Genomic DNA, 14,764 nt, shown 5'->3' with positions numbered 1-14,764 from the left:
TTGCCATATTTTCGATCTTGTCTTAACCCGATTGATATGCATCTGATAGTTTTACCTATCTTAGTTTGCACATCACTTCCATTTCTTGGGCTTAGCTCTTATCATGCTCCCACTTTTTATTTCAAACCATTCCTCCCAGTAGAGGGAGATGGCATCTCGAGATGCTTGCATGTGTTTGGATCTTTGCGACGAGGACCTAGTACAGAGCATCAATGAGTTTGCCTTTGAGACCATAGCACACTACATGATTATTTTGTCCAACTCTCGGTTGGCATGAGTTGTGGCCAAGAGGTGGATGTCCCAAACCAACACCTTCCTCTTTCCTTGGGTAGAGATGACCATTACACCCTGAGATACTTATCACATTCTTGGCTTGACTCAGAGTTCATGACACGAAGATGCATTCCAAATCTTCCATTACTTATTTGGTGAGGAACCCTGTGTAGATGGTAAGATTTCCTTGAGCCTAGCTTTGAGATCAATGGATATAAATACATGAGATGACAGAGATCCTCAATGGTGGATTTATGCCTTCTTGGGATAGTTCTACTTTCAGATAGCAAGGATAATTTGGTCTATATCTAACTTTGTTGCTTTCTTCGGGATGTCACCCTGTATGATTGGTGCTCAACTGTGGCTTCCCACATTTATGACTGCCTTTCCCATTATTTGCTCAAAAGAACGGGTGTCTTTACTGGTTGCATAATGCTTATTGAGGTAAGCTCTTCTTCTTGTTCTCATGATCATTCATGACTCTATAAAACGTAGATTTGATGGAGTTTTTGCAAACGAAATTTTGAAAAGGAACCATATTTTGAATAAAGGTGGTGGGATCACCGCATGCAAGTGGAGCGCCTTTTCCTTCTTTGTTGGTAAGGGATCAACCTTGTTAGGAACTTCAACTCCCTTCGATCCAAGCTTTAGCGTGCAACACTTGGTACCATGTACGTGACTCCTATATAAAAAAATGAGCTTGAAGATGTATGAACATTACCAATGCTCGAAAAAAGCCAAAATACAAAAAAATGAACTTTAGTAAAAACCACAATGGATTAAATGAAATAAACCAATAAAAGAGAGAAAATGAGTGAATATGAGTCTCACCTTAAGCTTAAGCAACCCTTTCTACGAAGACAATGAGCACAATAATGGATAGAGAAGTTTTTGGAAGAGTGATATAAGAATCTAGATCTAGGTTTTTTAGTCCAAGCTCCAGCAAGGTGCAGGTAGACATGTTCTAGGCCAGGGGCACATTGGACAGAGTGTGGGTGCAGGGTGTTACCTGGAACGTAGGAGGAGAACCATACTTATAAAGGATATAGATGCCTCAAATGCCCTCTATTTATAGTTTTTTAACTAGATTCTGGGCCACATAAACCAGATCCGAGCACCACGAAGATCTTTGCATCTAATTGACTATAAGATCTGAAATGGCACAATCCTTTTGGCTAGGGCTTTTAGCTTAGGGCCTAAGAAACTGGATTTGGCAGACTGAGAGGGCTATGAAATCAGATTTGGAAGGCTGAAGGAGCAAGTTTGGAGGTTAAAACTCCTTCCAAACATGAACTAAGCCCAAAATGGGAAGTCTCGGGCTTGGGCGCCACCTTGAGGGTAGGGATGGCAGTGGACTGGGGGAAAGCGGGGCCCCGCCCCGTTTGGACCGGGGATGAAGGGTATGAAACGGGGATGGAGGCGGGGATAAAGGTTAAAATCCATCCCCGTCCGGGGGTGGAGGCGGGGATGGACATGCACTTTTCCCCGCCCCGCCCCGTCCCCGCCATGATCCCCGCCGCCTCATCCCCGCCCCAACCACTTTTCCCCACAATATCCCTGCCCCGCCTCATCCCCGTTTGAACCGGGGATGGAGGACATGAAACGGGGATGGAGGCGGGAGTGGAGGATAAAATCCATCCCCGCCAGGGAGGCGGGGCGGGGGTGGAGGATAAAATCTTGAGGCGGGGCGGGGGTGGAGACTTGTCCCCCGCCCCGCTGCCATCCCTACTTGAGGGTATGGGCGAACTAGACTCATGGATCTCCGGTTCTTATTATGATTGAAGGACTTGAAGCACACAAGTCACCCTTTTATGTGGCCTTGGATGATTGCGTGTTTTTAAAATAAATATAGGAAAAGTTAGGAGTTGATGGAATCTATGGTGGTCCACTTAAGATTTTCTGTGGTCCACTTAGGATTTTCTTTTAGACACCAACAAATTTTGCCTCTGACATAGGAGCTATTGCTAACTGGATTTTTCTTTCTACAATTTTCTTTTTCTTTTTCTATCTTTCTTAGCATTTTCTACAACTAGGAATAGACACATTGACAATGTCAGCAGGCTGTCACTCTCAAAGCATCTCAACGTGGAAAAATCTCATGATATCTTTGAAAAATTTTCATATATATGTGGAAAAATATATGATAGGTTTTGTATCGTGCTACCATATGTTGGAATACACTCTCGTTTGCAGAGATCTAGCCACCAGATGGTGCGTCTAACCATCTAGATGTGTTTAGCATGATTTATTTAGTACACATATGACATAAAAATATTACAAAATGTTGTTTTCCATAATGATAAAACACATCATTTTGAAAATAAACGATATTTTAAAACATCAAGTTTTTCTAGCATTATGTTAGCTTCTAAGAATGTTGCTATAAAACCATTATATTTTGAAGGGATGATGATGTAGATGGCACTGAATTTTGGCACAATACAAAATAAAGGCTGCAAACTATAAAATATGATAAACATGGCCAATTTAGTAATCATATTTTGATTAGATTTTTAATAATGATAAATGATTTAGATGAGCTTTTTAATTAAAGAGAAACCATAGATGATGACTGCTTGTACCTCCCTGCAAATGATCTTGTGCAGTAATCAGATCTTGACCCTGGTTGGATATAGTTAGATCTAGGTTAATCAGAGTTAGAGTCGGACTTGAACTCTGATGATGACTGCTTGAACAAAAGCTGGGTCCTATATATATATATATGTCTGGTTCCAATTAACATGTCAAAGTACTAAACCTATCCGATTCCTAGCTAATAGTGATCAGATGCAGCCTTCTCTACCTAGTCCAACCAAATGAATTCAGATCTTGTCAGATATCTGACCCACTTGAACTATATATAACCCTGGACTCATGGATCTCCAGTTTCTATTTCGATTGAAGGACTTGCAGCATGCAAGTCTCCCTTTTTATGTGGCCTTGCGCCATTGCGTGTCTTTAAAATAAAAACAGGAAAAGTGTGCGAGTGGATTCCATCTGTGGTGGTTCACTTAGGATTTTCTTTTGACTCCAACAAATTTTGCCACTGATATGGGAGCTCTGATAGTTTTTGTTTTTGAAAGTCCAGCTGGAGTTAGGCCGACCCCTATCATTTATACAACTATACAATTAGGTTTTGAACCTGCAACGTCTTAACACAAGGTGATGTGCGCTACCAGACAAGCGGAGCCCCCATTGGTTAGTGTTGCTAGAAGGCCTCACTCTCAAAGCATCTCAACTAGGGAAAATCTCTTGATTTCATAAAAAAAAATCATATACATATAGGGGTGGCAATCGGGTCGGGTTGGTGGGTCGGGTCGTCGGGTTGGCAGGTCAGCATACCTCAACACGAACATGACCCGTTTATTAAACGGGTCAGATGTGGCAAACACGAACACGACCCATTTATTAAACGGGTAACCCGACACGACACGGTTAACCCGTTTAATAAACGGGTCAGGTCGACACGACCCGATTACACCTCCATCTGTATTTTGTTCTATCTTCTTTCAAGAAATGGTGTCTGTTAAAATGCTTTGATAATGATGAAACATTGCAGGTCCTTTGCGTTTCTGCAAAAGTTAGTAGCATTCAGATAAAAAAATAAAATAAATAGTGCGAAGATAGGTTGATGATACAAGAGATGGTCACCATAAATGCTTAGAGCTGCCTGAGTTTATTATTTTTGTCAGAGACTGAAGGACAAGAAAGAATCAAAGATTCAAGCAATGATGGCATTGCACTCAACCTCAATGACAAAAACAACCTCGTGCTTTAGTCTTTTGCCTCTAACTTTCCAATCTAAAAAGCCCATGTCTTCTTTGCATCAAACAATAGTATTACTGTCACCAACAAAATTTAAATCTCAAACTATTCATCATCCATCCCCTGTCAAACGTTCTTTCAGTCAAAAGATGTTGATCTTAGGCACCAAACTTAGAAGTCTGAACCTTTAAGACTCACTAAATTACATATGTACCCTTAATGCAGAGAAAAAGAAAGAAAATGTGAAACCGCATCTGGGTTATCTTCCTTGCAACATATATATAAATAGGTTGTGGGTTGACGAGTTTGGGTAAACAGGTTGACCCGCCCGCCTAACCTGTTTATTAAACAGGTCAGTCAGGTTGGCATACCCCTGACACGAACCCGACTCGTTTAATAAACGGGTTAGGCGGGTCGACCCGTTTATGACATGAACCCGTTTAAGCCAAACTCGAACCCACCTAAGAAGCGGGTTGGCGGGTCGTGTCAGATTTTGCCACGCCTATATACATACGGAAAAATATATGATGAATCTGTACCATGATACCATATGGTGGTTCACATTCTTGTTTGCACATATCTAACTGCCAAATGGTGATCAGGATGTGTTTATTACTATTTATTTAGTATATTAGATGGTTTTATCGTGTTTAATACATCATAAGTTTTCATTTTTGAGACAGTAAAAATCAATGGCTCACAATTCAAGAAAATAAGGCTGGTTTAGAAATTAGGGTACAACACACATGAAAATAATAAATAGATTATGCTAAACATGGTCCGATGGTTAGATTTTGCTCTTGGATCTTAGATCTATGTAAATCAAGTGTGTAGCACCGTAAGTACAATACCGAGTAATGTGTAAGTTCCAAACCATTTATCTTCCAGACCAACCCAGACTCTTTTAAAAACCATATTTGCATGTTTATTTTGCTTAATGTAAACATATAAATGTGATCTCTATACTTTGTTTAGTAGAAAACATGTGTTAGTTTAGACATTTTTCATGTTTACATGTACGCTTTAGCTAAAAAAAAAAATCAATAATTTATATTACACAAAAAACATGATTAACTAAAAATCAAGATTTTCTGTTAAATTGATAGGATCCAATGTTCTTAATAAATAAGTAATGATAAACACATTTGTAGGTTAGGATTAAGCAAAAAAACACATATAAGTGCATTTTTCAAAGGGGTCTAGAACGGTTTGAGAGATAAATGGTCCGGAACCTACACATTATACCGCCATAGATGCACCATATAATATAAAACATAAAAATATTATAAAAAAGTTATTTTCATCGTGTTAAAACACATCATTTTGGAAATAAATGATATTTTAAAACAACAAGTTTTTTTTAGCATTATATTAGCTTTTAAGAATAATGTGATAAAACCATTATATTTTGAACGGACAATGATGTAAATGGCAGTAACATTTGGTACACTACTGTAGCTGGTAGCAAACTAATATGACAAACATGGCCCTTTATATTTTGAACGGGCAATGATGTAACTGGCACTAATCTTTGGTTGAAATCATGAGACTTGATTTTTAGGAGTCAACTTACAAAACACGCGCGACAAGTTACGTGGTTCCTGATTTAATTTTTTTAAGCAACCTTGACAAGTGGTTTGATCATGACACTTAAAATTTTCATATCACGAAAGAGAAAAACCATAAAAAAAATTCAGTTGACTATATTTTATAATTTTTTTTGTAATTTTCGAAAGAACTTAGTGTTGTGCCCAAAAGCTAGTACCATCGATATTTACATGTTACTACCACTTTACTTTTACTGAAAGGGTGACTCCAAAAAAACAACTAAAAGTCAAGCATAAAAATTACTGCTACATGATCATGATGTAGATGTTTTGATAATTAATAAATAGGAAAATGACATGCACAAAAAGAAATGTGGCATCTTTGCAAGTGACAAAAGGTTGTAGCTGTAATATTTGAAATTTTCTAAATACAAAATCGAGGGTAAATAAATTTGGATATGAGAGAGATCCAAAACCGCCAATTTTGGGTTCATGTTGGAACGATTCAAACGTGAGAAGTATGGCCTGAATCGAATTTAGAGCGTTATATGCTCTAGAAATCAATCCAAACTAAATTTTGGATCGACGGGTTGAATACACATTGAAGCGATTCAAACCTGCGATTCACAGTTTTGAATGAGAGCAAAAATGATCGAAATTGTGAAATCTGGTCTGAAGCGAAGACGAAGCAGTTCTGGACCCAGAGAAATGACCCGAATTGGATTCAGATCTACTGGGACTCCAGAAGATCCATTTAAGTGAAAACGAATTGAATGTGTAATTGGGGTTGGACTTCGATCTGAATAACCCAAAACTAATAGGGGAATTACCAAATAAACATTGCTAAGAGAGGTATATTTGAAGAAAAAAAGTAATTATAAAAAAAATAAAATCTCCCAGATTTTGGGGGCATCACAACAGACGATGTAATATTTAAAAAGACTTTAAATACAAAAATTGAGGATAATTACATAAATTTATATAAATTTGGATCTAGGAGCGATCCAAAACCATGGATTTTGTGTTCAATTCATGTTGGAACGATTCAAACATGAGAAGTACGATCTAAATTGAATTTAGAGCATTATATACTCCAGAAACCAATACAAATGAAATTTCGGTTTAGCACTATGTTTCATCCGCAGACTGATGAACAGTTTGAGAGGACCATCCAGACTTTAGAAGATACGTTGAGTGTTTGTGCTATAGATTGTTCAGGAGAATATGATCGACATGTGAAGTTGACAAAGTTCGCCTATAATAATAGTTATCACATCAACATTGGGATGATACCTTTTGAAGCTTTGTACAATAGGTCTTGTTGATCGCCCACTTGTTGGAGTGCTGTTGGAGATAGAGCATTAGATAACGATCACCCACATATACGATAGGCCTTGTTTATCGCCCATTTGCTGGAGTGACGTTGGAGATAGAGCATTAGATAACGATCGCCCACATGTATGGTACGCCATGTGAAGTGTCATTCAACATTATTCAGATCAGATGTAGATGATTTGACAACATTTGATAATGATGCTAAGTAGACAAAAAAGTTATACAGATTAAAGATGCTGCAAGGTTGCATTCGAGGTAGGAGATCATGTGTTTGTGAAGGTATGGCCAACCCGAAGTATTTTCAGGTTTGTCAAGAAGGGCAAACTTACTCTTAGATACATTGGTCCCTTTGAGATTTTCGAGAAAATAGGAGTAACAACGTATCGAGTAGTTCTACCAATGCAATATGAACATGTGCATAACGTATTGCACGTATCTATACTTAGAAAATATATCAGAGATCCCTCTCATGTTATCCAACATAAAGATGTAGAGGTACGAGATGACCTAACTATGGAGGAGCGACCAATTGATATAGTGGATCACAATGAGACAATATTGAGAAATAAGGCAATCTCGCTAGTCAAGGTCAGGTGACAACATCACGACATCAAGAAATGCACCTAGGAACTTGAAACTGAAATGTGAGAGTGATGTCTTTTGCTTTTTGTATGATCTTGTAATTAAATTTCAAAGTGGATTTTTTTTAAGGGAATAAGAACGTAATTTTAATTTATGTAATTACCCTTTATTTCATATTTATTTTTATAAATATTATATCTTAAATTAAATAAGTTTTTTAATGTGTATTGTAAATGGCTTGATGTGGCGTGCTCGAGGAAGGGGATTGTTTTTGAAATTTTTGAAAAGACTTCCACTGTGATTTGAAAGGTTTAATATCTTTAGAAAAAAAAAAGTGAATCCCCAAGATTTTGGAGCGTCACAGTAGCAGGGATGTCTTTTTTAATGTGAAGGCACAATCATGAAACCATCTGTCTTATTAAATTTTTGCAATAACTCTTTTTAACAGTCCTTGTAATCATCATAGTGGCCAAACTCGTCCTCCAATTGCCCTCGGCGAATTGTGAAGGATAAAAATCGGTCAACCTTATCATGGAAAATCCTCGCCAAATCTTGATTAATTGGTAATATCATAAATCGTCATTAATCGGCAAAATCATGCATACACGTTAGCAACTATATGCAGTTAAATTATAAAATATATAAATACAAAAACTTATCTAATTATACATGTATTGAATCATTTAATTTTATTAAATAGCAAACCATAAATAATTTAAGTTCACATGATTGAGTTTATTAAATTAAGTATTACTTTATAAAAAGTTGGATGTACATGAAATATTATAAAATGTTCTGTATTTTTTTGTTTTTTGTTTTTGTAATTTATAACTTCTTAATATTATTTTTATTATAAATAACTTTGACTTAATTTGCATAGAACACAACTGCATAACAAAGATCTTTACCAACACAGAAAACAAAAGGACTTGGTGAAAAGCATGACATCTGGGTTCTGGCATGGAGAAGCATACATAATACATATGGGGGAACAAACACAAGATAGAAGCAGAAAGTAAAGAACTGTAAGGTAAGCCAGAGTCTACAAGCATGATGCTGAGCATTCAGCTATGGACTTTAGGCGTTTCCTTCACCTTAACCATCATGCCATTCTTCATGGTCAAGATGACAGATGTCTTTGGAGAAACAGGGTATCCTTCCTCAACCCTTACCTCAAAATTCAGCAGCTTCATTTGTAGAAAAGCTATTTCTTTACCCACACAAGTCCTAGGCCCACCATTAAAAGCAAGAAACCTGAAGGTGTTGCTTTCATGCCTCAGCTTTCCTTCATCATCTATCCATCTCTCTGGTTTGAACTCCAAGCAATCTTTTCCCCATACCCATTCCATCCTCCCAACCGAGTAAATCGTGTAGAGGATGATCATCCCTGGCTTCACTAGAGCCCCACTGGGAAGGGTTACTTCTTTTGTAACCCCCTTTTGGCCTATGGGAACAGAAGGGTACAATCTTAAGCTTTCACTTAGTGCTGCATGTAGATACACCATCTTGTCTAAATCTTCAGGCAATAAATTATCCCTCTTGTTCTCCTTGAGGATCCCTCTCACCTCTTCTATTATCTTGGCTTCCACGTATGGGTACTTTGAGAGGTTCCAGAAAAACCAGCTGAGAGCATTTCCTGAGGTATCACGACCGGCAATCAAAAAATTCACGGCAGCATCTCTTAAAGATGTCACTTCGTCGGACTTTTCTGCATATATTGATAACAGATCACTGCCTCCGAATCCGTACTCTTTCCGGAGTTTGATCTGACGCGCGACAAATTCATTCATTGACAATGATCATGGCATCCGAGAGTTGCTTCTCTTTCCAAAGATTTAACCTGCGGAGTATTTGCCACCAGCTTGCCGGTAACACATATCGGTACGAAATAGACTCCATCACGTCATCAATAGCTTTCGCAAACGGCACCGTTGGGAATTCACTGGAAAGACAGTGAAGGCTTTCGCCGAAAACAGCAGTACAGGTGCTATCAAAAGTGAACCTGAGAAGCACATCTTGGAGATCGATGGTCGATCCCGAGAAGGCGGATCGTTGTAGGACTGGGATGAGCTGGGTCTCGATAATCTCTTGGGTAGTTTGAGCCACGAATTGCCGTAAAATCTTGGAATGGACGTGAGCATTTGCAATCTTCCTCTGCATCTTCCATGATTCTGCATCCGAATTGAAGATCCCCGAGCCCATGAGCTCCTTGAATGCATCTTTGAATTCTTTTCCCTTGGGAAAATTGTCGAAGTTGGACTTGAGTATGTACTCTATGTTTCTCGGGTCACATGTCGCGAGGATATGCATGTTTGTGAGGATAGGTCCATGGATGGTTACGGTGCCTCCACACGAGCTACTGACGCTGGTTAGCCATTCATGATACCTATAGAAGTTGGATATCAAGGAAGGAAGATGGTTCAAGAGAGGCCAGCTCTTTATGGGCTTGTTTCTTTGTGTATGGTAGTGATGAAACAAGAAGAATAAGAGTAAAGAAAGCCATAATTCGGGCCACTGAAGGTTCTTTAGGACTACAGACAACATTGACGATGATGAGTTCAACTTGGTTGCTTGGATAGAAAATTGCAAAGATGAACACCCCACTGTCCTTCTCCTACCCACCTTTTATCAATATAAAAAATAAAGGGGGCGTTTGTCACACCCCCGCACTTGAGGGAAACGACTTTTTCTTGAAAGGGAGGTTCAGGAAAGAAAGTGTTTTCTCATGACTGAGGTGTGAATCCCATTTTGAGAGAAAGAAAGATGCCTTTTTGCCTTTTATCATGCCTTGGAAGGAAGCCTTTTTCATAGGATGAGACACATCCTCTTAAGATTTTTTTTCTCTTTTGTAATTAAAAGATAAGGGCGTCCTGGCCCCATTTGTGGAAGCTTATTGATTCTCTTGTCATTTTCCTTGCTTCTAGATAAAGATCATGGCATGTAACTAGGGATGGGCCCCGCTTGGACTGGGGATGAAGGGTATGAAACGGGGATGGAGGCGGGGACGAAGGTTAAAATCCATCCCCGTCTGGGGGTGGAGGCGGGGATGGACATGCACTTTTCCCGCCCCGCCCCGTCCCCGCCACATCCCTGCCCCAACCCCGCCCCAACCCCGCCCCGACCACTTTTCCCCACAATATCCCCGCCCCGCCGCGCCTCATCCCCGTTTGAACCGGGGATGGAGGACATGAAACAGGGATAAAGGCGGGGATGGAGGATAAAATCCATTCCCCGCCGGGGATGGAGGTGGGGGTGGAGGATAAAATCTTGAGGCGGGGCGGGGGTGGAGACCTTGTCCCCCGCCCTGCCCTGCCCCACTGCCATCCCTACATGCAACGATACTTTTAAGACCGACCATTTTCTTTTGGAAAGAAACAAGATTCAATTAATATGGAAAAAAAATGTGTCATGACTAGTCAACGGGTCCCGTGGAACCAGACTTGGATCAGATTTTCGGGTATGGTATAAGTCTGGACCTGGGTTTAATTGAGTCTACTATAAAAGAAATCATACCCGGACCCGATAAGAACTACATGAGCTAGACCCGGTAAAACAATATTTTTTATCATTTTTACATTGAAAAATTGCCAGTCTTAATCTGAACTTGGGTCGAGCTGGGGTCTGGTATAAAATTTCATAGACTATACCTGGATCGATGTATTTATCAGACCTTTGGGTCCAGACCCAGGTCTTCTTATTTGTCACCATACCCGAACCCTATAGGGTTTGGTTCGGGTAAACCCGACTCGTTGACACCCTTGTCATGACTCATAAGATGTGATGCCTTAACCCATTGATAAAATTTATTCACATCTTAATCAATTGAAGGTAGTTTTCTTGTGTCTATTCTAGGTGATAATTCATAGTTGATTTTTGTGGTGCCTGTGTGCTTCGCCATCAAGAATGGGACAACCTACTTTATTGAAAAAGATACGTTAAAATAGTGCCGCCCTTTCCAGTTTTGGCTCTGACGGCAATCCGTCGGTGCTGCCTCTGACACCGTTCATCCATAGGATGAACGGCCTCCCAAACACCGTTCAAGCCACTGGTTCCCGCACGACGTTTGTCCCATAGTAGCAAATATCGCTATCGGTAATTTTATTTTTCATAAAAGAAAATGTCACAATAAATTAAAAAAATTGTTTTTTTTGGGAAAAAACTTGAAAAAAATATATAAGAAAAACTAATAAATGCATAAATTACATAATGATATAAAATGTCACATTAATAACGCAATAAATGCAATATTTTCAAAATAAATGATACTTTGAACATAACACGTCTTTTTTAGGGATTACATTATTTATCTTGGAAATCTTGCAATAAAAAAATCACCATTAATATTTGTGACTATTTGGCCACCTTTAGGGATGATAGTGGACTGCGGTGGGGGCAGGGGACAAGGTCTCCACCCCAATCCCATCTCAAAATCCTACCCTCCATCCCCGCCTTCATCCCCGTTTCATGTCCTTCATCCCGGGTCCAAACAGGGCCAGGCGGGGCGGGGCAAGATTTTCCCTCTATCCACTGCCATCTCTAAAGAAGGGCAGGGAATGGGGGCAGGGATCGAGGATGAGAACTGAGTGAGGCGGGGCGGGGAAAAGTGTAAGTTCATTCCTGCGCGGGTTTTGATTTTAACCTCCATCTCCGCCTCTATTCCCGTTTCATGTCCTCCATCCCTGGTCCAAACTGGGCGAGGCAGAGTGGAGCCCCATTTCTCCTCAGTCCACTGCCATCCCTAGCCACCATGGCGAAGGAATGGTGTTATTACCAGTCGAGCTTGGCTGCTAAACCCTAACTAGTTAACCAGGCACTAACATGACACATTCTAACAGAGGGTTATGGTAGTATATACGTAAGAAGAGGGAAAGAAAATCACTCACCCCAAGAGCGGTAACAGCGACACAGAATTTTGACATTGTGCCTAGGTGACACGACACCGTCATATACACATGCCACGTAACACAAGTTCTGCACTATTTTATAATTATTTTTGCATTTACAATGACATTTTGAACAATAATATATTTTATGCATGAAATTAATACACTTATATTTTTATCAATTAAAATTTTTAAAATCTAAACAAAAGATAATACGGTATGAAAAGGATAATATCGATATATATAGATATAAAAATCCAAACAAAAAAAATGTAAATATACAGTATTCAATTATTAAGTTCAATGGCAAAGTACAGCTAACCATTTTTTAAATTAAGTAAACATACACATGTGTTAAATTTTGTTAATTTCAACATTTTGCTACATAAGTTCTACATATTAATTTATATTGTCTTTAATTAATGTATATTTAAAGGTAGCATAGTTTTGCTATAATTTTATTATATGATTAGGATATTAATATGAGTCAAATTTAAGAGCATAATTAGATAACTTCTTATTTATTTTATTTTTAATGTTAAGTTTTTATAGCTTTGAATATGACATTTTTTTATATGGTTGATTGATCACGATTTATGATTTTGGATGACTAATCAAATTCAGCAAGGAGTTTGTATGCAAAAGTTGATCAGTATTTATCCCGATTAATCACGATGTGCAAGGGGGTTAATCCCCGAGGAATTGCTGAGGTTGAGTTTGGCTACTATGATGATAATCACTCAAAAAATAGTAACATGACATTAATCACTTAGGGTGCCGCACTGATTTGGAAAATGGTTTTTTTTTTTCATTATTTTCTTTTAAAAGAAATCATTATTATTTTCCAATAATGGCATGAGCATCCTAATTACTACCATTTTTGGAAGAATATCTTCAAAATTCCCAATTGTGCAATGTTTAGTTTTGGAACAATGTTTTAAAGGCCAGTGCATATTATGCGGAAAACACAAATGGAATCCTCAAAGACCCATTTATTTGTGAAAAAATTTGTTGAGCAAAAGGTCATAAAATTAAAACACATGGTGGAATTTTAGGATGAAATTAAAAAATATCATTTGAAAAGGAAATCTCTTTTATGTGATTGTGATCATCACTTAAAGATGCTAAAAATAGCCCATCTTTATGCATGGGTTATGTTAGGAATCCGATCCTTGGAAAATCAGATTCCAAGGAACATGTGCGGGAAGAGAAGAAGAGAAAGAGAGAGATCCGTGGGAAAAAATAACGAGAGAAAGAGAGAAATCCGTGGAAAAAAAAAAATATATATATATATATATATATATATATATATATATATATATATATATATATATATATATATATATAGAGAGAGAGAGAGAGAGAGAGAGAGAGAGAGAGAGAGAGAGAGACTTATTGCTTGAGAGAGTGGTTTCTTGCCCTAGGCTAAGTGCTTAGAGAGGTTGAGAATGAGGGGAAAAAATCAATCAATCTTTAATTAATCTGAAATGGGTTGGGTCTTGCCCAATTTCTTCCTGATACCATGGAACCCTTATCCGAAGCAACTGAAAATAAGACAAGACTTTTGGAAAGAACAAATAACTGGAGAAACAAATAAACTAAAAAGGGAACTATGAGGAAGACTCCGATCCAGATTGGCAAGGCTGCTCCGATCTGTAAAAAATGTGATTTCTTACCAGCGAGGTGGTATCCGTAAGCTGGGTCCTGTGTGAAGCTGAAGGCTTAGGATCGAATCCCTCTGCCACATGGGGCGACTGTTGTTCTGGTAGGGGACCGCCCAACCCAGCTTGCCTTTAAAAAAAAAAAAAACGTGATTTCTTTCTATTGTCCTCTCAGATGGTGAGTTGTCCTTGGTGTGAACCATTCATGGTGCTTTTCCTTCATTTGAACTCGACACTCTGACTTGTTGAAGTAGCAGCTTCACTGCTCTGAGTCTTTCAGCTAAAGTGGGTTGCATGGTCACCCTTTGAGCAGGCCTGTACACCCTTGTCGCAAACTCTTTTGCACGACAATAAGGTAAAGTGATGCGGATTTGATGCCTTGTAGATTTCACCTATCAATAACTTGGTCATGATTCTCAATTAAGGTTACAATCATCTTGGTCTGAGTAGCACTTTGTAGCTTATCATCCTTGACACAACTCTGAAGTGTATGGGCCATTTCATCAAACACGTGGAGGGAAAATTAGTTTTGGTCCTCCAATGCTCAAGTGGCATCTTGATGTGGTTGTGAGTATCGTTCACCCTCGTCGTTGTGGACACTTGGATTCAGGCTATCTTCTTGGATATTTGACTCACTCAAACATTTCATCGAGCAGTTTGGGGGGTGGCTTAGGATTTCATCAAGCACATTAAGGGCTTCAGGGTCTTGCCTTTTATC

At 38.8% G+C, this 14,764-nt stretch overlaps 1 long non-coding RNA gene and 1 pseudogene across 2 annotated transcripts; both read right to left on the bottom strand.

Annotated features, from left to right (window-relative positions):
- Positions 1-296: 296 nt before the first annotated feature.
- Positions 297-1,298, bottom strand: LOC149812003 (uncharacterized). Its single transcript, XR_016428607.1, has 2 exons — positions 1,105-1,298; positions 297-955 (listed from the first exon to the last, which is right to left on the bottom strand). It is a non-coding gene; the product is annotated as an uncharacterized LOC149812003 (long non-coding RNA).
- A 7,107-nt stretch (positions 1,299-8,405) lies between these two features.
- Positions 8,406-10,205, bottom strand: LOC149812002 (cytochrome P450 86B1 pseudogene; annotated as a pseudogene). Its single transcript, XR_016428625.1, has one exon. The product of XR_016428625.1 is annotated as a cytochrome P450 86B1 pseudogene (transcript).
- Positions 10,206-14,764: the final 4,559 nt, after the last annotated feature.

Source organism: Nuphar pumila, chromosome 17 (assembly GCF_984573655.1).
Source record: "Nuphar pumila chromosome 17, dmNupPumi1.hap1.1, whole genome shotgun sequence".
In the NCBI taxonomy this organism is placed as follows: Eukaryota; Viridiplantae; Streptophyta; class Magnoliopsida; order Nymphaeales; family Nymphaeaceae; genus Nuphar; species Nuphar pumila.
The sequence above is the reverse complement of the archived record's forward strand: the minus strand, read 5'-3'. Positions and strand labels throughout refer to the sequence as shown.